Source organism: Serinus canaria, chromosome 11 (assembly GCF_022539315.1).
Source record: "Serinus canaria isolate serCan28SL12 chromosome 11, serCan2020, whole genome shotgun sequence".
In the NCBI taxonomy this organism is placed as follows: domain Eukaryota; kingdom Metazoa; phylum Chordata; class Aves; order Passeriformes; family Fringillidae; genus Serinus; species Serinus canaria.
The window spans coordinates 19,591,861-19,616,594 of record NC_066325.1 but is presented as its reverse complement, the minus strand read 5'-3'; the positions used below and the strand labels follow the sequence as shown (position 1 = coordinate 19,616,594).

The 24,734-nt window shown below is 49.6% G+C and overlaps 1 protein-coding gene across 8 annotated transcripts in view; it reads left to right on the top strand.

Annotated features, from left to right (window-relative positions):
- The window catches only part of ANKRD11 (ankyrin repeat domain containing 11), a 131,958-nt gene that overhangs the window by 33,440 nt on the left and 73,784 nt on the right, over positions 1 to 24,734 (top strand). Inside the window, exon 1 of one of the 8 annotated variants that reach the window (XM_050979019.1) lies at positions 18,358 to 18,380. The exons of the other annotated variants lie outside the window; for them this stretch is intronic. The gene's annotated coding sequence lies outside the window, so the exon portion shown is untranslated. Of the gene's footprint in view, positions 1 to 18,357; positions 18,381 to 24,734 lie in introns of those variants that run through there. 8 annotated transcript variants of the gene reach the window in all.

The window sequence follows — 24,734 nt, the reverse complement described above, 5'->3', positions numbered from 1 at the left end:
AATTAGAGTTTTAATGCTGCATGGAAGTTATATGGAGTCAAAATCAAATAGCAACAGGTAGTAAATAATTGGACAAAATAAAAACATGGAAACAAATAATGAGGAAAAATAATCATGTATTCTTTTCCTGTCACCAGTCAGGGCTGCAGCTGGATGTAGCAGCTGCCCAGTCCTGAATCCTTTCTTCCTCTCATTTTTAATGCAGCTTTTACAAGAGTCTGAAGGAAATCTCTGTCTAAACCAACTGGTAGCAGCTCCTCTGGGCTTTGCCTTTGGCAAGGTGTCACACAGCTGAATTCTCTTTCCTTTGCTAAATTCTCCTCTCTTTCTCCTTGCAGTGTTTGGTTATTTAGTGCTATAAGGGGAGCCTGAATATATGAATTTAGCCAAACCCTCGAGTATATAAAGTAGAGAAACTTCCCTCATTGCCTTGACCTCAAGCTTGCTGAGGTAGGAAAGCATTTAAAACACCCACAGCTCTCTGTGCACATGCAGATGTATTTTTAAGTGTCCCCTACTTGAAGGTCATCCACAATTCCAGTTGAAGTGCAGTTTAGATTTCCTGTAGCTGGATACTGTCCTTGGGGCTGATTCCTGCTCTGCAGGGAATGTGGGACCCCAGGGGAGGATTTCATCCTGTGGTGCTCTGGATCTGCCCCATGGCTGGAGCCAGGCTGGGACAGCTGGGGGTGCTCCCCTGGAGAGGAGAAGGCTCCAGGCAGAGCTCAGAGCCCTTGCAGGGCCTGAAGGGGCTCCAGGAGAGCTGGAGAGGGACTGGGGACAAGGGATGGAGGGACAGGACACAGGGAATGGCTCCCACTGCCAGAGGGCAGGGCTGGATGGGAGATTGGGAATTGGGAGTTGTTCCCTGGTGGGGTGGGCAGGAGCTGGGATGGATTTCCCAGAGCAGCTCTGGCTGCCCCTGGATCCCTGGCAGTGCCCAAGGCCAGGCTGGATGGGGCATGGAGCAGCCTGGGATGGTGGGAGGTGCCCCTGCCATGGCAGGGTGGGATGGGGTGAGCTTTGAGGTTCTCCCAACCCAGACCATTCCGTGACTCCATGAGAGGAATGTGGATGAACATCTCTCTGCCTGCAGGAGCCTTCAGAGCTGCTTCAGCTCTTTTTTCCATCCTTGTGAAATGGCTCTGGGCTCAGAGCTGGGTCAGTGTGAGCCCAGGCCAGGATGAGACAGAGCATTAATGAGACCTTCAGAAGGGATAGCTGCAGCAGTGAGCTGGGCATAAGTACAGCATGGAATTCCAAGGATGTGTTCTTGGCCCAAGCAGGGCAATTCCTCAGTGTCTCATTCCCAAGGCCCCTGGGCTCTGGAGCAAAAGGATGTGAACAAAGAAGTTCAGCTTTGATGGTCTGCACACTAAAAGCTGCCAGGGAAGTGATGAACTATGGGTTTGATCACCTCTTGGTGGTGTCTTCTGGTGCTTCTGTCTGTAATTTGGATACCTCCAGGACACTGCCCCAGGCTGAGACTGACCCCTTTGTAATGCTGAATTAAATAATTGTATTAAACTATTAAAATTACCCTCTAATATAGTGATATTTTGTGCTGTTACCATACAAATTGTATGGTTTTGAGCAGGGACAGCTTATTTAGGAATCCTGTGCTGCCAACAGATGCTTCTGCCCTGGAGGATGTGGTGGCTTTAAGGTCAGGTGTCACTTTAAAGTGAGGTAAAAAAAAAAACCTCCCTGTGCTGAGCTTCCTTTGCTCACAGAAATAGTTTCTGTATTAATATTTAATTTACAGTAGCTCTGAGGAATGAAGAAAGTCCTGGACTCTACTTTTTTTTTTTCCTAGTCCTTAATACATTTCTTTGGAACAGCTCTTGGATATAAACAAGGAGGACAGAGTGTCCTGGGCAGAGGAGTGAGACAGTTTGTGTTAAAACCATAAGTGTTCGTGGCTTTAACATTGGAATGTTCAGCATTAAGGATCCATCAGGTACCCTGGAGTAGCCCTAGTTCCCAGCTGCTCTTTTTCAGTCTTTTTTTTCTCCTGGGAGTCTTCATGGCTTTACCCCTTGATGCAGATTTAGATGTTTTTGTTCTGAAAAGCTCCTGTTCCTGATGCTGCCAGCTCAGAGCTCCAGCTCAGGAGAAAGTGGGTTCAGAATTCCAGACACGCTCCTGGCACGGCTTCAATTAAAAGGTGTTGAAAGAGGCTGGATTTTGCAATTTTGCAAAGTTGGAATTTTTGTCCCTATTAAAACCTTGGGGATCCCTGGGAAAGGAGCTTGATCCTGGCTTTTTTTCTGCTGGGTGAGGAAGAATTTATACCGTCATCCCCCTGCTTTGACCCAGTTATGAAACCCTTGCCTGTAAAATTATTCATTTGGGGACTCCCAGCCATTCCAGTGTGAGAATTCAAGCAGTGGGAGTTTTCCTGGAGAGCCACCTCCAGTTTAGCCATTAAAAGCTGGTGATAAATCCGATGAACTTAGTAAAATATATATTGCAGTGTGCCATGAACTTTCTTCATTACTCTGGAATTAATCAATGACTTGGACTACTTTTTCCCCCTGCTCAGCCATACTTTCACAAGGTATAATTAAAATAAAAAAAGCTCCAGTTTTCCTTTTTGTTCAACTCTGCTGTTGTTGAACTATGTGTGGTTTGGACTTCAGCCCTCCAGAATGTTGGCAGAAGTTCTTGTCTGGAAAGAAACGGTAATCCTTTTGGGGTTGAAAAACGGGGAAGGAAAGATCGCTGTAGCAGGGATGATTGCAGGCAGAATAAGTAATTTTGCACACACACATACATATATATATATATATATATAACATGCACTAACATTTGTGTGATTTTATATAGATATTCGTAATTTTGGTGGTTTTATGTCAGATTTGCTGATTTTTAGTTTATTGTAGCCATTCCTATTTTTACACTTTCTATATGAGGCTTAATGGAGTAGCTAAAGTTGCACATGGAAATTACTGCAGTTTCAATATTGCATTTTAATTCAGCTGAGGTGATAAAAATGTGACCTAAACCTCTTTCTTTATTTGAATTGCTTCTCTTTTACCTTGTAAGCAGCCAGCAGAAGGCTGTACCTATCCCCGTGGTGCTGCCAGTATCCTATGGAATTATCTGTGTAGAGGGTAAAGAGAAATGTCCACTTCTTTCAGCTGAGAGTGATAGTTTGTCTTTTTCTTGGTCACATTAGGAGCACTTCTTCGAGAGCAGTGCTCATGGTTTTGTACCTGCAAGGGGTGATTCTGGAGGTCAGGATAACTTCATAGATAACCTGACAAACCTCCCAGGCTGGGCTTCCCCTCGTTCCCAGCAGAATCCCTGGCAGCAGCTCTCCCAGCTCCTCCTCTCAGAAGAATCTGGTTCTTGTGGAAAGCTCTGTTCCAACACAGGCTCAAGTTGGAGTTCTAGCAGCGTGAACTCCCCTGGTGTTTGGTGTTTGTTTTTCTGCTGCTCAGCTCTGTGTGCTGCCACTGCCCTGGCTGCAGGGACACCTGTGTCACTGTGTCTGTGTGCTGCTGGTGGCCAGGCCAGGGATTCTGGTTGCCCCTGGAGCTCAGCCCCTCTGGGGGACACAGCATCCCAGCCTGGAGGCTTTCCCAGGGCTGTGAGTGAAGTTCAGCCTGGGTTTGCAGGAGGGGTTGTAGCTGGGGCTGTCAGTCCTGGTGCAGGGTGAGGATTTGCAGCCTGTGGGGGAAGTGATGGGGTTTGTGACCGAGTGTCACACTGTGTCACACTGCTGCTTCCCAACGGGGAGGCTCCAAGCTTGGTTCAGTGTGGACATAATGCCCAGAGCTGCAGTTTGGAGCTGTTGGAGCTGTTTATGTGAGGAGCAGGAGGTGCAGGAGCCACAGAGGATTTGGGTTTCACAGCCCCTTCGGTACCTTTGTGATTTTGGGTGCCAGTGAAGGAGGGAGTGTGGAAGCACTTGAACAAAGAATGTCTCTGGAAGTGGCCACTGGTCATTCTGGCACACACTTCCACCAAAGCTGCTATTGTTTTTCTCTTAGTTAAACAACAGTCAAGCTCATGCTGGGGCTTTTTTCTTTTCCCTTGCAGTATAATGTTGGCTTTTATGTATCCCCCGGGCCCACACCCGGCCTTGTGGTGGGCCAGCACACAGATGCATTGTTCAGGGTCCCACATTCCAGGGAGATCAAATGCTCCTGCACCACATCAGCTGCACATCTGCAACTGCTAAAACCTCAGCAGCCCTGCCGGATCCAGGTGCCATTCAATTCCAGGTTAAAGGCACAGAGCTGCTGCTTCTTGGGCCTTTCTGTTGAATCCTGCCGGCTTTGATTCACTACAGCTGGTGGAACAGTCAGGCTTGGTTCAGGCATGTGTGGAAGAGAGCTCATTTCATGCTTGGAATTGTAATTATGTTCTTTTCTTTCAAGCTGCCAGCAGTAAAAGATGTCTTCCAGTGTGTATTATCTAAATAAGCTGTAGTGTTTGAATGTTTTCTTATTTCATTTTAAGAATGTGGCAAAATAAATTGTGCTTACTCTTCTAGTTTTCGTTCTGGAGCAATTAATTCCCCGTAGTTCTGCACTGGCAGGCTCTGGGAAGCTGCTGTGTTACCCTGCAGTTGAGCAGCCCTGGGCAGCAGGGCTCTGTGTGTGGGCACTGTCCTGGCTTGCCCAGTTGGCACTGGTGTCACCTGCTGTGTCACCTCCTGTGTGCTCCTGTTGCAGGTGGTGTTTGCAGTTCTGTCCCAGTCATCTCTTGGAGTGCTGGCTGCTGAGTTTTAGGGAATTCTAAGCTGGGTGATAGATCTGAGCAAGGGACAGAGAGAGCAGACGCTGACAGGAGAAGGGGGAATGGTTTTATGCTGAAGGAGGATTGATTTAGGTGGGATATTGGGAAGAAATCCTTCCCTGTGAGGTGGTGAGGCCCTGGCACAAGTGCCCAGAGCAGCTGTGGCTGCCTGTGGATCCCTGGCAGTGTCCAAGGAGTGACTGGAGGTGAGACTCAGTGCTCTGGGCTGGTGTCAAGGTGGGGATCAGTCACAGATTGGACTCAGTGGGGTTGGAGGTCTTTTCCAGCCTCAGTGATCTGTGAATCCTGTGTTGTCCCAGGAAACAGCTCTTCCCTGAATGTGCTGGGTGTTTGGGAGGGCTTCCTGCACGTGCTGTGACCCAGGGCTCTACTGGGACAGGGCTTTTGCCTTCCTCACAGAGATGTTTTTCATATGCAGCTGCTGGAGGTTCTCTGTGAGTTTTGGGTGTCTGCAGTCAGCACTTTGATCAGCCTTCCCTCCTCTCTGGAGTCTGTCTGCTGGGCTGTGGTCTCGAGGAGAGAGCCTGAGAGCCGTTTCAGTGTCTCCATGATTGACTGGAAGTCACACTGGATAAATCTTTCATGATTGGAAACCACTTAAGCCACGAGGTAGCTGGTGATCACTGGGTATTAGTGGAGAGGTTCTACCAAACAATCAGGGGAAATTGAGTGGCAGAACATATAATTTATGACTTCATCCAAGCTCTGTGGGGGCAAGTCAGTGAGAATCGAAACACTGAAAGAATTATATTTGACAGATATTTTAAAGAATGACTCCAGTTAGTGTCATTTATTGCTGGAATGTGTGGACAGATCCACAGTCAAAGCCTTTGTAGGGTCAGTGCCAAAACCAGATATGAAAGAGTGTGCAAGAAAATGAGAACACGGGATGTGGCCAAGGGCTTGAATTTTCTGACAATGGGCAGAAAGAATGTTCTGAGGGCTTTTTCTCAGACATTTTCCTTAGATAATAAAGTTTACAGATCCTGCTTGGTGTTTGCTGAAACTCCTGCCTGAAGGAGATTTGTTGGAGTTTGGAAGTTGAGAAATGAAGGTGTCATCAGTGTGCAGAGACCAGTTGGAGAAGCTTCTGGAACCTTCTGGACCTTATCTCTAGGATATCTTAATTTTTGCCTAGCAGGGATATATGGCATAGGAGAAATCCATTGCCCTGTGGTGGAATGTGCATTAAAAATACCTGGGCAGGAGTTTTTCCAGGCAGTGGCAGGTAACAACCCTCGCTCTGAAGGAGAAAACATTCTAGAAAACATTCTTCCCTCAGATGTTTTGTAGTGGTAATGCCTCTGGAAGTATTAATCTTTCCTGTCACAATTTGGCACTCACTTCAGTTCCCAGCAGGGGTTTCTCAGCTAATCCCTGTCTGGAAGATTTTCCCTTACCTTACATTAATTTCTGATCCCGACATCGTTTGAGGGTTTGTCTTCAGCTTAAATAAATACACTCCAGGCTGTCCTGTCAAACATCAGGGCAGTGGAAGTACCTGTGCTGCTGGAGCCCTCACAGGTGCCACTCACCTCTCCAGCCATCCCCAAAACCTCCATGCCCTGGACTGTGTCAGTGTTATCCCCCATAGCCCTGGAGAGATTATTTGAGGATCTTGGTTTCTGTGCAGAATTTTCTTGCCGTGAGTAGCTCGCTTGGAGAAGAGAGTGGCAGATGTTCTCACTTTAGCCCATGAGTGACAGCTCCTGAGTCAACATCTGCCATGCTGCTGGAATTGTCCCCAAACGCTGCCATGCTCGAGAGGCTGCCTGAAACTCGCTGGAGCCAGCCGTGCCCATGTTCCCTCCCGTGTTCCTGCAGGCAGAGGCAGCTGTGGCTCCTGTTCCAGCCTGGAGCACAGGAATGGCATTGGCAAGGGCCAGCCCTGCTCCTGGTGCAGGCTCATCCTCAGTGCCACAGCCCCACATGGACACCTGGGTGTCAGACCCCATCCAGCAGTGCCAGGACTGCGTGTCCCAGAACATTTGGGGTTGGGATTCTGCCTCCATGGCACAAAGAACTGCTGTCAATGAGTGCTGGAGAGGATTGTCCAAAGCATTGTCCCAGTCCCCTTAGCTAATAAAACACTTTGATTACCTCTTTTGACTTCAGGTCTGTTCAAAAACAGTTAAGAATGAAGTTTTTTGAAGACGTCGTCCTAATTTTAACTTTTAGGGCTTAGCCCACAAATAGCCAGCTTTGCTTGATTTGTGCTTGATTTTTTTTCCTCATCCCACTGGAAGTGAATCTCCTGATGATGCAACTGAAGGTGTTAGTGCTCCTCTCTGGGTTTTGTAGCTTTGGCCCTGCCTGGGGTTGAAAGTGCTAAACCTTAGTCTTGAATTCAGCCTTAGTCTGGTGCTTGTCTTAGCAAGGGTGATTCTGGATTATCTCTCAACCCTGCCGTGCTTGGGTGAAGGTTGTGCTGGTCTTTGGAGAGTTTTTGTGGTGTCTAAAGAGGAGCCTTGAGAACTGGAGCTGGCAGTCACACTGTGGGGGGAGCATGTAAACTTAGTCTAAAGATAATTTATGGTTTCTAAAGCTGCTGCTGAGTAAAACTTTCCAAGGCTGGCTCTGACCTAGCTCTCATCAGTGTAAAACCGAGAACAGTCATCTCAAAGTAGCATTTTGAGTTGTGTGGAGGGGAAAGAGGAAAACTTTGCTTTCCCAAAGGCTTCATTGGCTGTAGCCCTGCAGCACATGAGCAGCTCTCTTCTTTCGAGCATGAACCACGGGGTCACTCTTCCGTTACCTGAGCCCTGACTGGTTTAAACTTGGCTTATTGGTTTAAACTTGGCTCAGAGCGTGGTGTTTTTTTACAGGGTTCATTTTGCAGCAGCTGTGATGTCAGGGTTCTGATAACCCCCCCGGGCTGTCTCTGCAGCCCTGCTCCCTCCCTGCGTTCCCGCAGCCGCGCGCCGGCACCGCCGGGAGAACTTTGGGTCACGCCGGGTTGAGCTGTTGGCAGCGACGCTCGCGTGTTGGCAGGAGCTTCCCCAACAAGATGCTGGAGAGCAGGGGAAGATTTCTCCTTGTTTTTGCAAATTAGCAAATGAAACCCTAAATAAGTTGCTAAACTCAGTTTCCTTCTGTTGGGTTAAGAGGAGGGGAGTGATTGGAAACCTTCGAGATCTTAATTGGCCCGAGCGTGTTAAAAACACCTTCTTTCCACCCCAGGCGCTGCTTCTATCTTTCCAATACATTTGGCTCGTTCAGTGGCAAATCATTTTTATAACACTTGAGAAACTGTATAGCTCCAGAAAAACAGGATGTGTGCCCTGCCTTATATGATGGATTCGCTTTCCAAGTATTTTTGGGGGTTGCTGAGAGCCCAGCCCTGTTGTGGGGCCTTGGGGCTGTGCCCGTCAGTTTGGTGCCGGTGTGGCGATAGTGACAGTGGCATCCCTTCACTGAGTGATTTCATGTTGGGGTAACGACTGGTTTTATTTGAGCACAGATACCAGCTGGGCTCCCTGGCCCTTCCCTCGTGCTGGGTAACGGAATTTCCCTTTGCCAAGGGCAGTTCTCTATCAGCTCCCAGCCAGGAGCACGCTGAGGTCACATCCAGATACTGTCCCCCTTCCCCTCCCAAGCTGGGGACAACGGGTTTATCATTTCTTCCTTGGGTTGATAGTGGCGATTCCTCCTTCCCACAGAAAGCTCTGGAAGGTTTTTTTAAGTAGTACAGTATTGTTCCATACTGTTTTCCAGGGTTTTCTGTGTTACATGGCTGGTTTGTTCTTCATGGCTTTGTCCACTTAATTTTGCATCTGATTTGTTGCTTTGTCCACTTAATTTTGCATCTGTGTTTAAAAACTCATTATTTGAATTGAAGTTCTCTGTGTGCTGCAGAGCTGCAAGGTGTAGTGGAAGTCCTGTTTGTATCTCAGTTTGGGCAAAAAAGCTGTGGTAGGGCTTGAAAACCTGTGAAAGGGTTGGTTGGGCATTCAGGGGGATGGTGGGAGAGGGAGGCCAAGGGGGAAGATGGAAAATGTCACTGACAGTCAGTTTGACATGGAGTTTATTTGACAGGACCAACCAGCCAGCCCTGGGAATGTGAGACCGTTTCTCTAATAATTAAAGCACCTGTTTGTAACCAGTTTTCAGGGTGAAGAACCAAAGTCTGGGCATCTCCTGTGAGGGTTTTCCTCTGAGCTAGGAGATGAAGTTACCCCAAAAGGGGCTGATGTGCACCTGGAGTGTCCCAGCTCCTTCCTGGCAGGAGCTGAGTGCACATCTGTATATTTAATTCATGCAGATATTGCAGGGTGGAGATGGAGGTAGGAACATCTTCTCAGAAGGACTTATATTTTCCGGTCTGGGAGGAGGATTTTTGCTGCTGTTCTCTTCAGCTGATTGTAGCTGAGCAGTGGTTGGAGAGGAGCTGGCTGGGCTCTGGGTGTTCCTGTCCCTCCCTGCCTGCTCACCTGCCAGGGACTGCAGAGAATGCTCTCCATTTCCAAAACCTTCAGTCTCACCTTACATTTTCTTCCTAGTCAGTGTTTTATTGTTTTTAAATAGCATTTCAGTGCTTCAGAGCATAACCACATTACAGAATGTTTTGTCTCGAGTACCACATCTGAGCTCTGGCAAAGGTGACCCTTTGGGTCTCTGGCTCAGAGACTCTCCTGATCCATTTCTTGGTCTTCTTTTTCCCTTGAATTTTTCTGACTTTATCCCATTTACTCTTCCATAGTGACAAGTTATCTGAGATCTTGCTGTGTGTGGTGATTTCTTGCTTTTCGGGTTCCGTGTAGAGAGCGAGTCAGTTTTTACAGTTCCCCAAGGAAGTGATGTGCTGTTATTCTACAGAAACCACTGACATAGCACATTTTAGGCCTGGCCTGCTGACTTGGGATTGCAGTGAGCTTTAAAGTGACAGTAAATCACTTGTGACCATCTGCAGCTGCCGTGGCCCCGGGGATGATGGTGGTGGTGGGGCAGAAGAGCCCAGGGCCACCCACTGCTGCAGGTCTGGTGACAGCACACCTGAGCAAATGTGGCCTCAGGGCAGGTGGCTTGTCACCCAGAGCCTGTGCTGGTGTCCCCAGGGCTTGGGGACACAGAGGCTTATCAATGGGGGACAGGGAGAAGCTGGAGCAATGCTCTCAGCACAGGGAATGCCTCTGGTTGAGCCTTTGTAGAATCATGAAATGGTTTTGGTGGGAAGAGACTTTGAAGCTGTTCCAGTTCCACCCCTGCTGTGGGCAGGGACCCCTTCCTCTAGACCAGGTTATCCAAGCCCTGTCCAGCCTCCTGTCACTTCATCCCACAGGAATTTGGGTGCCTTGGTTCCAGCACAGGCACAGAGCTGGTTGTGCAAGATGGAGCCCCCTTGCAGTGCTTCTCCTTCCCTGTCCCCAGACCCCTCCCGGCCTTGGCAGACGGGCTGGGGCCGGGCTGGGCAGGGCAGTGCCCGGGCGCTCCCCTTCCCGCCGGGCCTGCCCGGGGCCTCCTCTTCCTGGGGCCGTGCCGGGAGCGGGGGGCTCGCTGCAGCCCGGGGCCTCACTTCCTCAGGAAACCAGGCTAAAAATACCGGGCAGGGCTCGGGGAAGTGCTGCAGCCCTGGGCCCTGAGCAGCTCAGCCTGGCCTGGAGCTCCTCACACCCGCCCATCTCCGTTGAACGCGGCCCTTCCATTCCCGACCCGTCTGTGTGCCCTTCCCGGGCCTGTCTCTCAAAACAGCCCTCCCAAATCCTTCCTCCAAATATTGGTGTCCTCTCTGTGGTGGGAGAGCAGGAAGCTGCAGCTGCAGTCAGAAGGGCGGGCACACAGGCCAGGGAGAGCAGTTTTGGTGGAAATGATGGGCCTTTCTCATGGAGGGTGGTGGGATCTGCTTGGAGCCCGGGTGGGCTGTGTTAAACTAACACAGGAGTGGTTTGTGCAGGCAAGGAGTCAGGGTCTGAACTTGGGGCACCTCGGGGACCACCACCTGCTGGTCCCTGTCCCCGTCCCTTTGGGGAGTTCCTGCTCAGGGGCATTCCCCTGTGCCCTGGATCTGCAGCTCCATCACCTGAACCCCAGCTGGGATCAGGGAAGGGTGCAGGAAGAAACCTTGTCAGTGGGAAGTGACCTCAGGCAGGAGATTTGCATGAGGGAAGTTGAGTTCCGTGGCTGTTAAAAAAGTGATTTTTTTTCAAATATTAATTGAAAAACTGGCTGAAGCTCTGGCTGTGTTCTCTCCTAAAGCTCTTTGCAACATCTCACTGAAATTACAGACAAATTGAAGCTGAAACATTGCATTTTTCCACAAATGTGGCCAGGCTCCAGGACCGTAAAAAGAGTTTGGAAAAGCTCTAAAACACATGTTAAACAATTTCTTACTTGAGGCACCTCTAGAAGCATTTATTTTCAAACAAATTAAGTATTTAACTTTAAAAAATAATCTTTTTTCAAAAAAAAAAAAGTTGGTAATTAGAAGCATTAAAAGCAGAATGTTTCTTCCTTAGCAGATGCATATTAAGAAAGTGATACAGCAACAAATAATAAATGAAATATAGTAAAATTTGGACTATATAAACCAGTGATTGTAATTAGGGATGTTCCTTTCAAAGGCAAATGTTTTGATTTCATTTTTGGGCGTTTTTTTCAGTAGTTACTATGCCACATATATTAAACCAGAACTTAAAAAATAGGTGATTGTGAGATTTAAAATCTGTGAATAACTGGACTGTGCAGAGGCCACGTTGTTTTAGGGTCCTTATCTCCTCATCTGGTCAGAGAACCTCAATACTTGATGCTGAGATGAGTTTATGAATTAAACACCATTGTATTTTTGTATAGGTTGGAAAAGTAGCATTAGTGATGTCTAGAAATTATATACTTAATGTATTTTAATTGATGTAAAATGATTTTAAAAGCATATTTAATCTCAGCACTATTTGCCAAGGAGGACAGACTTTAGATCTCAGCACAGAAGGCATTAATACAACTCCAAAGAGGAAGCAATGGGCACTTCCCATATTTTTGAGTCTAGATTCATCTTTTTAAATTAAAGAGGAATTGAAGAGTGTGCCTGCAAACTGGAGATTGAGTCAAGCTGTGAAATGCCAGTGATATGTCATGTGTTCTGTATGTATTATTTTCAGTTTTTACAGAGGAGGAAATTTTGATATTTAAACTTTTCCAAATGTCAGCTGGTTCGGCAGAAAATAATCTTCAGTCTCACCAGGAGCTGCGTGTCACCGGGAAACCTCCTGGGAGCTGAAAAACAAGGAAGTTGTTCCAGCTCAGAACAGAGTCCTGTGGGAGAGGATGTAGTTGAGGGGTGGAAAGGAGCTCTGGAAGGTGGATGTTGGGAGTTCTTCCCTCTGTGTGGAGTGCCTTGAGCCGAGCTCCAACCCCAGAACTCCAGGACCACGTCAGTCAGGGCTTGGAGCTGCCTGAGCTGGTGGAAGGTGTCCATCCCAGATGGGACTGGGTGAGCTTTAACATCCTTTGCCACCCAGATCATTCCATGAGCTCCATCCTTTCCCTGCTCCTTCCAAATCTGCCATTTATTGACGCTTGATCCAAGACTTTGCATGACTCCCTAGGCTGACCCTGCATCCAGCCTCCTTGTTGAATTCTCCAGAAATTGCGGGCAGGATGGAGAGCTGTCTTTGGAAGTGTCATTGGCTCTTTACAAAGCTCCTGCCTGCAGGAGCATCTTTGGGAAAGCAGCTGGAGGTGTGTTCCCTGTGCAAAATGCTGCTCTTACTGTGTCCCACAGGAGTTACCAGACTGGGAATTGCTGTGTCCATTAGTCCCACGCTAGGAAAAATACTCAGTTCCTACTGACAGCCTGAGGAATCATTAGGACTGGTGACTTCCAGTACTTTTCCTAAGCCTCAGCAGAACCTGACTTAATCTTTAATGAAAACTAGAACCAGGTGCTTGAGACTTTATATAGCAACCAGCTCGACCAGTTCCGGTGTCCCACCTCCCTGGGAGGGAGTGTAAGGAGCTGGTTGGTCTGGATGCTTCTAAGGATGGTATTTTAGGTGTAAATGTGGTTACATTTTACACATGAAAGCAACGTTTTAGCCCAAAGATACTCTGTACACACCCTCTGCAGCAGAGCTGGGCAGAGCTCACAACCCACTGCTCTTTGAGAAGAGTGAATTCTGCTGATGGCTCTCCCTGACCTGTCTGAGCTTTGGGAGTAGCACTAGGAAAAAGTTGCTGTGTGTTTTCTTATGGAATGGGGAGTGTTATGTGCTTGTGGTTTAATAGAAAGTGCTTTTATTCTGAGAGGCAGCTTCTGTGTCTTCTTGGGGGATGGTGAAAAACTGAGTGGTGGGTTCCAGGTCTGTCCTTCATGAAGCCCCCAGGCAGCTGTGGGGGGTAAATTCCAGCTGCTGAGAGGAGGGATGGGGAAAATTTGTTAAAATAAGCTTTGACTTGTACCTTTAGTATTTTGTTACCTGCTCTGTTTCCTCATGTTGTTGTGATGAGTCTTCCAACCCTGAGTGTGGATCACTTGTCGCAGAAGCTCAGCTTGATGGGCATCATCTTCACTTAGTAACAGGGTCAAACTTTAGAGATGAATATTGGGAAAGAATTCCTTCCTGTGGGCAGGCCCTGGCACAGGGTGCCCAGAGCAGCTGTGGCTGCCCCTGGATCCCTGGAAGTGTCCAAGGCCAGGCTGGACAGGGCTGGGAGCACCCTGGGACAGTGGAAGGTGTCCCTGCCATGGCACTGGATGAGCTTTAAGGTCCCTTCTGACCCAAACCACTCCAGGATTCTATTAAAGAAACTTCCCCAAACTACTTGGTTCCTCAGACCCTTAGTGCTGGGAGGGACAAGGAACCAACAACTCCAAAGGAAACAACATGTAAAGACAACTTTCTGTGGAGTTATCTGTAAATGACAGATAATTATAGCTGTGAAGATCGTGTAGAAATCCAAACTGGTCACCAGACGTTGCAGAGGTGTCATCAAAAAACTGCTCAGGGAATACAGATATGGATTTTAGAAAAGCTGCTTGGGGAATAGCATCCTGTGTTGTGGAAAAATTCCTTGGGGAGCGTAGTGGGGCACCTCTAGCTTCAGGGAGCCGGGGCACAGTGGGGCAGGTGTGTCTGTCATGGTGGGATCCTTCAGACAGTGTTGTATGGATGGGATTTGGTCAAGTCCTCAGTTCCAGGTGAAGTGGGAGCCCTGGTGGTCTCTGAAGCACCTCTGTGCCAGCAGAGCCCTCCAGGTACGGTGCGGTCACCAGATCCCCTGACTCAGGGCTGCTCTGTGGGGAGCGCTGGTGAGGAGGCGACTGTTGGAGCTCTCCTGGCTGGAAGGCTCTGTCCCAGCAGGCTCCCCTGAGGAGGAGCTGGAAGAGGCTCCAGGAAAGGCACATGAGTGGGGCTGGCTGCCAGCTCAGCACGGTGCCGGCGCACGTCAGCCGTACCGGCACGGCACAAACTACTCCCGGTCCCAGGGTCCTGCCAGGGGCTCTTCCTCATGAGGATGTGGTGCTGTTTCACTCCATGGCTTTGGGGCACCTTGTCTGGGAGAGATGGAGAGGTGCATTCCCTGCTGAGAGGTGCATTCCCTGCCGAGAGGTACCACTCGAAGCTGAGCGGGAGTGACCCAGACACACGTGGGGCGAGGTGGTCACAGCCTCCCTTCCTGCTCCCTCCAGGAAACCAGACAGGAGGAATTTTTCACATCTGGCAGTAGTGATGCATTTTTAAGTTATTTTTTGTCAAGGCAGAGCAGCTTTTCAGTGGTCTGAATGTCAGTTGTACCCACCGGAGCATTGCGTGCGGTGCCGAGGGCTGACTAACAGCCTGGGTGGATCATGGTCCTTCCCAGTCAGGCGGATCTTCCTCCTCCTGGCAGAGCCCGGTGTGGCTCTGCTGCCTGAGTCAGTGCAGCTGCTCCAACAAGTTGTGGTCCTGGGCAGCAGGAGGCCGGTGGGGGTGGCTGCAGGGATCCAACAGCGGCGTTTCCATATGGCTTTCATGAAAAACACCTCATTTGAGTCTGGTTTTTGATCTGCTTCCTGCTTAAATGTTGAATACAGAAATATATTTATTGGGGTGGAGGGAATTAAGACCTTTTCTGCATGTTGTGATTTCTGTTACTAGTCTTGGTTTTCTGTAAACCTGTTAAAAAGGATATTTCATGTCAGCTCCTTCTGCTGCAGTCCAGGTTTAAATGCTTCCCATCCATTGTGCTGGCAGAGCTGCTTGTGGGCCTGTAGAACTGGATTAGAGACAGAATATTGTATTTTTATAAAGAGAATTTTTTTTTGTCTGGCTGTATTTGTTTCCAGCTGAATTAGCTCTCTGCTCTGATGTGCAAGTGTGGCAGGTCGCTGAAGAGGCGGAATCATTGGATGTGGTGGTGCTTTTGGATGAAACTTTGGGTGTGATAAGGACTTAAAAGTGGTCTTTAGAGGTGGTGCAGTTATTATACACCAGCTGTGGTTTTCAAGGTCTTGGCTCTGTGTTTTCTGTTGTATGAACCACTTGGTGCATATTTAAAAATACAACAAAACCCCTAAGATAATTGAATAAATTGGTGGTGTGGTGGCAGCAGAGCTCACCTGGCCTTCCTGGTTTTTGGTGTGTCTTGGTGGGGTCCCTTGTCTGTAACTGGCTGGAATGGTTCCTGCAGGGACACATCCTGGCAGTTACCTGGGTTTTCTCTTCTATGCTTAAAAATCCCTTATGTAGGGAAAATTGATCAAATGGGGTTGGAGCTCCAGGAGATGCCATAACTGGAATCACCAAATATTTTGGGTTGAAAGGGGCTTCTGCAGATCATCCAGCCCAAGGCAGGGGCACCTGGAGCAGGTGGCACAGGAAGGTGTCCAGGTGGGTTTGGAATGTCTCTAGAGAGGGAGACCCCACATCCCACAGCTGTTCCAGTCCTCTGCCACCCTCCATAGGAAGAAGCTCATCTTATGTTGAGGTGGAACTTCTTGTGGTGTAGTTCATGGCCTTTCTCCTTGTCCGGTCACTGGGCTCCACCAAAACCAGCCAGTGTTGTGTTGTGAACGTACCAGCAGGGCAGGGCTGCTCTGCCTTCCGGGTAAAGGGGTTTTCCCCCACCTTCCCTACAGATGCTTTCCGTACTTTATCCTGGTTGGGCAGTGAAGTTGCTTCTTTGAGACGAGCTGAGAGTTTGGAAGCTGTGCCTGTGTCCTTGTCCCTCAGCTGAGCCATGGGTACAGCTCCACAAACCCAGGTTTGCTGGGAGGAGCGATCTGTCCTGACGGAGCTGGAGCCTGTGCATGTGGTGGGAGAACTGGCAAGAGGGGCAGAGCCTGGAGCCCCCCATGGCCCCCAGCCCTCTCGCTTCCTCCCAGCCTATTGTTGGCATTCCGTGTGTGTTCTCCCCAGGAATTAACTTGTCCCCAAATCGCGGCACCGCGTACGCACCGATTTTCCAAGCTTCCCTGCACCTGTCTGATGCGCTTTCCAGCCTCGGCGTCACGAAACTGTTTGTCATTCAGGGGGGACAATGTCCCCTTGTGTGCCGGGCTCCCGGAGGGAGGGGCCGGGCGGGGGCACGGCCCCGCTGGCGGATGGACTTCCCATGTGAAATGAGACGGGAAGACAAATTGCTTCCAGAGCGGCGTTTCACACAGGCGGGAGCGCAATCCCGCTCCAGTGGCGGCAGCGCCCGCTTGTCACTCACATTTCCCATATCTGGGTTAAATATGAAAGGGGGCAAATGGGGGTGAAGAGAACACACGGGAAGAAAAGAGCTTTTCCAGGGCTCTGAAGGCTCTGTTGGCGAACTGCTGCCCTGGGATCGGCCACAGGTTTGGATGGGCTGGAGCTGATCCTATACAGATGGTGCACCAAGATCCCGGGTGGAGTCGAGGAACTTCCTGGTCACTTTTGCATGAATAACTTGGTTCTTTTTCCATGTTTCTTTTCTGGTGAACCTTTTCTGTAGGGTTCTTCTCTTCTGCCTGGGAATATCACAAAACCTTGTGTGTGGCTGGTCTTTAGGCTTTACTGTAGGAGAATCCAGTGGTTTTTCTGTATTGAGTACCTGTATCTCAAAGAATACACACCACTATGACACTAATTTTCTTTTTCTGATAAATAAATAGACATGCCCAGAACTCTAAATAAATGTGTGATTAAAGTTTAGCGGAGGTGACAGAAATGGTAAAGTCCAGGTTTTGAATCTGAATTATCTGTATCTTTGAAAGTGCAAGGATTCCCATAGAGACTTTAGTAAAGCTTAACACTTTTTATGACTTAGAAGATCTTGACATTTCTAACTTGTCCCAGGTAGAGGCAGGAGCAGAGTTCGGTTGGCTGCTCCATTAGGAAAGAGGGGAGAGAGGAGAATTTCCAAGCTCTTTGCTGGCCTTGGAGTGAATCCCGGCCATGGGAGTGAATCCTACAGTGCTCAGCACAGTGTCACTTTAAGGGCTGTATTACAATGTTTCATTAGTGGCAAGTGCAGCATCAGCACAGCAGCCGGCCCTGTTCCCTGCCGGCAACCCCTGGAACGCAGCACAGGAGCTCCATGCCGGGATGTTCCCTTCCTGTCCTCTGGGATGCCCCATTCCCATCCTGTGGGCCAGTCTTGCTGGTGGCAGGAGGTGAGTGAGGGCACACCACACTCCCAGCAGGCTGCTATGCCCAGGAGAATGGAGGGAGAGTTGCCAGGGGAATGAGCAGCAAAGGGAGGGATTGTGGTGTAGGCAAGAGTGTAGGGAAGGAGTTTCCGCAGAGAATTTCCAGATGGAATTGTTCAGGCCAGGTTGGATGAATCTTGGAGCAACGTGGTCTGGTGGAAGATGTCCCTGCCCCTGGCAGGGGTTGGAATTTTAAGGTACCTTCCAGCCCTAACTATTCCATGGTTCTGTGGTGAACCAACACTGTGGTCCTGCTCCATCCCACTGGTGAATCTAGCCTTGGAAGCCCGGACCAGTGAGGGCTCAGGGAATTACCAGACTTTACTTGTTGTTCTTTGTGTTTGCTCTTGTACCTTTAACACACTCTCATCCCTGGAAGAATTCTAAAAATGGGAGTCAGTGTGGTACATTTGGATACGGTTTAGTGGGCATAGTGGGATTTGGTCAAACATTGAATTTAGAGATCCTGGAGTTCTTGCAGTGGGAACAGTGTGGAGGAGGCTGTCAGGACCTCTTTGCTGTCTGTGGTTTTCTCGATCCAAGCTAGAGGAAGGGAAGGAGAAAAAGGAAAAGCTCGTGTTGCTTCTCTCTGCAAACTCAGTCTCCCAGGTCTAGGCAGTGGTGGATCTGTGGGGTGGTTGTGGGGCTGAGCTGGGGAGTTTCTCAGACATGAAGAAGCTCCAGGGAGAAGCCACGTGCTGTGTCAGGGTGTGGGCGAGGGAAAACAGCTCCTGACCCGGGTGTTATCCCGGACACGAGGATGTGCAGCGCATCTCATACCCGGCTCTGCAGGGTGGTTTGCAGGGCGGCACGGGGAGAGAGGATGTAGCAAATACAATATTGGGAAAGATGAAAAAACGAGTGGGTGGCAATGAGAAGGAAGAGGAGGAGACAACCCAGACGATGAAGGAAAACAGGATCTTCTGTAAGAGATGGGAATACTGGAAGGAAGCCAGGAAGGAAGCCTGAGAAAATGGAGAGAGCAGTAGGAAGGCTGGTGTTGCTCTGATAATTCCAGCAGGTATTCCTGGCATTCAGTTTCCAGAAACGAGAGAAGCCTTTGAAAGTCTGGTCAAAACCAGTTATAAGCATGGAATAATTTGAATATACAAGAGTTAAACTTTTATTATCTTGCTGGTTTTTCCATGTCGGATTTGGTGTGTGCTGTTGGCTTGTCCAAGAAGGAGGGAGCTGACCTTGGGAAGGGCTCGGGGTGCAGGTGGGTGTCACCATGGCAGGAGGGATTGATCATTCAGATGGGAAGATTCAGGCTTTTCTGTGCTAAGTGATTTAATGGATTTTTCTGTGGATTCTGGTGGGGAACTCACTCTTGGAGGTGGTGTGGGCAGAAAACCTCGTGCTGTGTGAATGGTGCCTGAATTCCGTGCTGGGCCCCCAGAGCCGCCCGGATCCCTCCAGCCCGGCTGAGTGCGGCGAGCGGGGAGAGGAGCAGCAGCTCCAGTTCCAGCTCCTGCTCCGGCGCCGCATCCATTGGCTGGTAAAAATAGCTCTGCTGCTGGCGTCAGTGCCAGGCCTCGCATCTGGCTTCCCCGAGCAGGGATCGAGCGGCTCCAGCCCCCTCCCTCCCTCCATCCAGACAGGGTCTGCTGGAGGACACATGGCTGTGGCGGCTGCGCCGGCCGCTGCCCTGCCCTCGCCGGCCTTTGGGAAGGGCCTTTGTGCCGGAGGCTCCCTGCAAACCCGGCCCTGGCCTGGAGTCGTGGGTTGCCCCACCTTAATCAGTCCGTGAGGGAAACCAAAAATCGTCTCCTGCAGCCCGAGGGGTTGTTGGGAGCCTTTTGGGCCGTGGGGAAAGGTGAACGCCCGGCTGAGCGTGCAGATCGTGTTTTGCTCCCCTCTTGCGCAGGTTTGCCTGAGTAGGTGTTCAGAAACAGCTTTGCGAAGTCGGCTGGTTCAGTGTCGTGATTTCTTTTTTTAGTCTTGCTTTTTTCAGCGTTTAAGCTCTGGAAAACAGGGAGATACCAAGTGCAGGCAGGAATGCTCTCTTTGTAGACATGGAAAGAGACCAAAGCAGCCTTGCAGATCGCCTTGAAAATTTGGTGGTGTGCTTGCAGCTGCTCACCTGCATGGCTGACAGTGAATGGTGAATGTCTTACATCATTGTTTAAAAAATTAAATTATTTGAGCTCCAACGGGTGTTGCAAAACTGTTCCATACTCAAGCTCAGTCTGGCCACATGGGCTGAGCTCTGTTCCCAGCCTGCCCCAAAGCCTGACTCACCCCCTTGCCTGCTGATCAGGGTTTCAGCTGCCATCACACACGTGCCAGGAGGAATAATTTACCCAAAAAACCTGCTCTGGGTGTTTTCTGCTTTGATGTCAGTCTGTGACCAGCAGTATCTTGTTAGTGGGGCTTGCTCTGCTCACTGTGGAAGGTCCTCAGAGGATTTCCCTTCCTGCAGCGCGGGTGAGCCCGGATGGCTGCTGCTACCCAGCAGATGTTCCTTCTGTTTGCAGCCCATAATTCCTAATCTTTCTCATGAGAAACATCTTAAATGGAGCTTCAGGAGCTGCTGAGCTCTTCCTTGTGCTGTCCTCTACTCTGGAGCACCAGGCCATCAGCAGACCTGGAATCCTGGCATGGAACCTCACTGTGAGCTTCCCTTGCTGCTGCTTAAAGCAGAAGTATTTTTGTTGTAGTAACTGGACAAATATTTTTAAGTTATCAACAGTTTTGTTTTCAAACAACTCACGAGAGGCTCCTAGTTTTCTTTTTGGGGAATTCAAAGCAATTGGTGACGTATCTTGTGGAGTTACTGCTCTGCTGGCAAATTCCCTGTTTTTAACATACATACATGGTGTGTGTTTGTTTGCCTGAATTTGGGAATGCTCACTTGTTCTTTCTCCAAACTGCCTGTTCTAGGGCCAGCATTGTATTTTTATCATAAAAACCTGTTTAAAACAGAGGAGAAATGAGATTATATGGAGAGTGTGTAACTCAGGAGTAGTCAGAGGCACAGCTGGGCCAAAGGAGGAGTAGGGAGGAGTAAGGAATGTGCCCTGGACACCCACAGGTTCTGAATTTCATCTTTAGTCCTTTTCAAGGCACAAACCTGAGTGCTCTGTGTCCTGTGTGATGCAGCTGACATTGCTGGAGAGGCTGGGGGTCTGAGACCTGTTTGGTACAGGGGGCTCCATACCTCTCTGTCACCAGCCCAGTGTGTGCTGGAGGAGCCACAGGGCCACTTTCACCTTTTTTGAAAGAATTTAGGTCAAATACTGCAGTTGCATGAGCAAAGTCCAAACAGGTCATTGGTGTGATGTTGGGTCATCGCTGGGCCTTCAGCCCTGAACTCCTGGGGGTGAGCTGGGGTGAGAACCACCCCTGTGTTGGCAGGTATTTTAGGACTGCTTTTTGGGAAAATTTGGCAAATATCTAATCACCACAACTATTTCATGGTAGGCTGTGAGATTTTTTTTTTTTAAGCACTTGAAGAGTATGACTTTTGCTTGAATTTCTTTCTGCCCCTTAACTAAATGTGTCCAGAGTCACCAAGCCTGGGTTGTGCTGCCTGGAAACTTCCAGGCATCTCATTTCTTGTGTTCTTTAGTGGAGGCTTTGTCCAGCTGTGGAGTTTGCAGGTAGATTTTTTTAAAGATATTTTTTTAATGAGATCTTTTTCCATAAAAATAAAAGCTCTTTGCATAAAATTACATTCTCTTTAGTATTGCCTTAAATATTTTAGAATGTTGTGATGGTAAGGAAATAAACAGAGAGTTAATCTCTGTTCCCTGTGTGCATCATGGAAAGCATCATCTTTCAGTTCAGTCATTGATTATCAGCTCCAAAACCTGCTCCATAGCCTGCAAATCCTGAGTTCTCAACAGCAGGATTCATAGCTTGTTGTTGGAGCAGTGTAATTCAGTCTCAGCTGTTTTTGCTTTCTTTGTCTGCTCAGTCAGCTTGAAAATTTACCTGTCTGTAATGAAAAAAACATAACTGTAGAACCTTGTCATGAGGTTTTGCTGAGGTTTAATTTGTTTTAGCTTAGAATGGGCCTGTGGCAGTCTGTGCTGGGAGTGGGGGCAGCTCCTGCTGGCCTGCTCATCCTCACTTGGTTTCCTGGGGTGCTTCTGGGCCCTTCTCCCAGAAATATTCCACTCATTTCTGCTCAGGTCTGATGGTTGTGGCTGGTTTGAGGCGCAAACCTTCCAGGCTGCCCCCACCTCTCCCCTTCCCCTCAACATGTTTCCTGCCCAGGTACTGTTGGCCACTCTGGGGATGGAGTTGGCTTCTGACCAACCCAGCTCAGAAATCCACAATGTTTTTGGGGTGTTTTGCTTCTTGTTGGCTCTTTACCCCAGGCAGAGGCAGAGTCTCAGCCCTGCCCATGGCATTAGGCACCCCAGGGCCCCTCACCATGGGTGTGAGTCTGGGTGGTAACGAAGCAACGAACGAATCTTATCTCTATAGCTCACAGTATTTTGGTTTTTATCTCCCCTCCTGCCTCTTCATTTACAGATGGTATTGCCCAACCCTGGGACTGACTTTGGGAGCTGCTGCAGCCAGTGAGAGACTTCTGGGGTGTTAGTGGGGCTCAGGGTCCTCCCTGCTCTGCCCACACCAGGATGTGACAGGAGTTGCCTGGCGGGGCCTTGGCATTTGCTCCAAGTGGCTCAGCTTTAAAGGAGGTGGTGGAATCCCCATCCCTGGAGGTGTTCAAGGAAAGCCTGGATGTGGCACTTAGTGTTCTGGTGTGGGTGACAAGGTGGGGACCGGTCACAGGGACTCGATGACCCTGGAGGTTTTTCCCAGCCTCAGTGATTCTGGGAAGAATTTGAGCATTTAAACTCAAAGGAGCGTGTGTTATTGGAAGTGATGCTTTGGAGTTTAGAGGAACTCGGATGGAAAAGCAGCTGGTTGGTGTTCCTGCTCAGTGTTGGAGGAAGGCACAGTATCAAACCCAGACTGCTGTACTGGCTCATAGGGGCTTTTAGAAGCTGGTTGAGGCTTTAACCTACCCTTGCAGCAGCAGAATCCTTACAATTGGACTCCAGAATAATTTATCCTAGAAACCATAGGCCTTGGGAGTTGCAGTTGTCTGATTTTAATTTTTATTTATTTTTTAAGGATCACATTCGTGTGCTCCTGTACCACATTTACCACGCCATCAGCTGCTTGTAATTGCTTCCAACTGAAAGCAAACAGCGAGCACTGTGGTGGAGGTAAAATGCTATTTTATTTCAGGAGGAGATTGGGGAATCTCTGGGTAAACAACCCAATTCAGCTTCAAAGGCTTTTCAGCCCCGGTGCATTGTTCCTCCTCGGAGCCGCGCTGCCTCGCACCCTAATAAAAGTGGAAATCAGGACTGGGGGGATGGGGACGCAGCAGAAAACACAAGCTGAGAACTGGAGATCAAAAGGACAAACAGAAGCAGAAGGCAGGGAAAGGGAGGCACAAAGAGTCACAGCTGAGCGTGCAGAGCCTGGGAGGGATGGAGGAGAGACAACAGCTATTAGAGGAGGCTGGGAACAATGGGCTGAGCGGAGCCCGGGTTTAGCTTTCATTTCAGTTTAACAAAGCTGCTCCACCAGCAGAGCTCCACGGATGCTGTGCCCTTAATTCATCTTGAAAGTTGTTGGCTGGCTGCTCGCCGGGGCGCGGGCTGGAGAGGCGCTCTGCTGTGGTGGCTGTCCCCCACTGGATACACGGATCTCTCTGTGGATGGGACCTCTGGAGGGCCCCAGGGATGAGTGTTTTTTCCCAGCTCATACTGTGGCAAAACCTGTCTCAGTTTGAGTTCTTTTGGGTTACAGAATCACTGAATCCCAGAATGGTTTGGGTTGGAAGGGACCTGCCATGGGCAGAGACTCCTCCCCTATCCCAGGTTGCTCCAAGCCTCCTCCAATCTGGCCTTGGACACTTCCAGGGATTGGGAGTCCACAGCCTCTCTGGGCAAGCTGTGCCAGGGCCTCCTCACCCTTATTAGTGAAGAATTTTTGATTGCTGAGAGTTGGAGTGGGGGGCTGTGGGAACCAGCCCACAGCGGCTCTTGGTGCTGGGAATGCTCGCACAGCCGGAACGTGCTCCCTGAGCTTCCCCAGCTGATTAAACCAGTTCCCAAACCTGGCAGCCTGTGAGCAAACTCAGCTTTGTTAGTAAAGCCTCCAGGCTTTCAGGGCAAGTATTTATTGTAACAAATGATTTCTACTGGCTGAGGGATGAGGAATATTATTTCTGTGGAGCCGGCAGTACGTGTTGCTGAGGTGAGGAGCCTGGCCATTGGTGTGGTCCTGTTCCGGCTGCACTCCGGCACCCCTGTCCTGGGAATTCCGTGCCCCTGGCATGTGGGCACTCAGGCTCAGTCCTGCCTTCTCCGGCTTAGTGCTGGAAGCTGCTTATTCCCTCTGCCCATCTGCCTCGCTCCACTCGGAGCTGTGGGGGCTGACCTATGGCAGCCCCTGGTCCTGGAGTGCCCCCGGAGCCGCGAGATCCCCAGGGAAGGAGCGGGGTTTATCCAGCAGATGGGGAGGCCATTCCTCAACCTTGGAGCTGGCCTTTGGGAGGTTTTCATTCCTGGCCTGATTCCGGGGTGAGGGCCATGCCAGGGAGGTGGCTGTGGGTGTTGGGAGCCTTCCCCTTGGCCAGAGGAGTTTCTGGAGCTCAGTTTGATTGCAAAAAGAATGGCTGGGCTGGTCAATGCTGCTGTATCCTGCTCCTCCCTTGCAGCCCGTGTTTGCTTTCCTTTGTTTGGGTCCCTTCTTGCTCTGACTTGTCTCCCTCAGCTGCGCTGGCTGCGGCTCTGCGGGGCGAACGCTCTACCTGGGCGCTTAATTAAAAGGAGGGAAGATGTATTCCAAAAATCCCCGGCTTCCTCGTCTGCGTGGAGCGTGTTGCTGAGCTGGTGGCGGGGAGAGGAAGCGAGTGCAGCATTCAGCTGACAGAGCATCTGAATCGCTGGTTGGGGCCCGGGAGTTCAGGAGGGGGAGGAAGAGTGAAATGGATGCTGAAATCCTGAATCTGCTTCTTAAATTTCCTCTCTCCCTGGAGAGGGGGGGAGCGAAGTTCAGCGCGGCGTGTTTGGCTTGGCTCCCTGTTACCTGCCGTCTCCTCCCGAGCAGAGTGCTTGTGGCAGGGATAAAGGATGGAGGTTTATGGTGGGAGAAAGGACTTTTTCCTTCAGCAACATTTGCTTGTTTGTGGTGGAAACGCATTAAAAAAAAAATCCAGCATTATTGAGGAGCGAGTGGGCGAATCACTGCATCAACTGCCATGGTAACTCCTAAAGGGCTTCACCCAGAGCTGTCAGAGCTGGATTTTTAGTGCTGGAGTGACTTTTAATGTACAATCCTTTCCAGGCCATTTAATTATTTGGTCTCCTCATTTAATAACAAAACAACACAAACCCCCTCT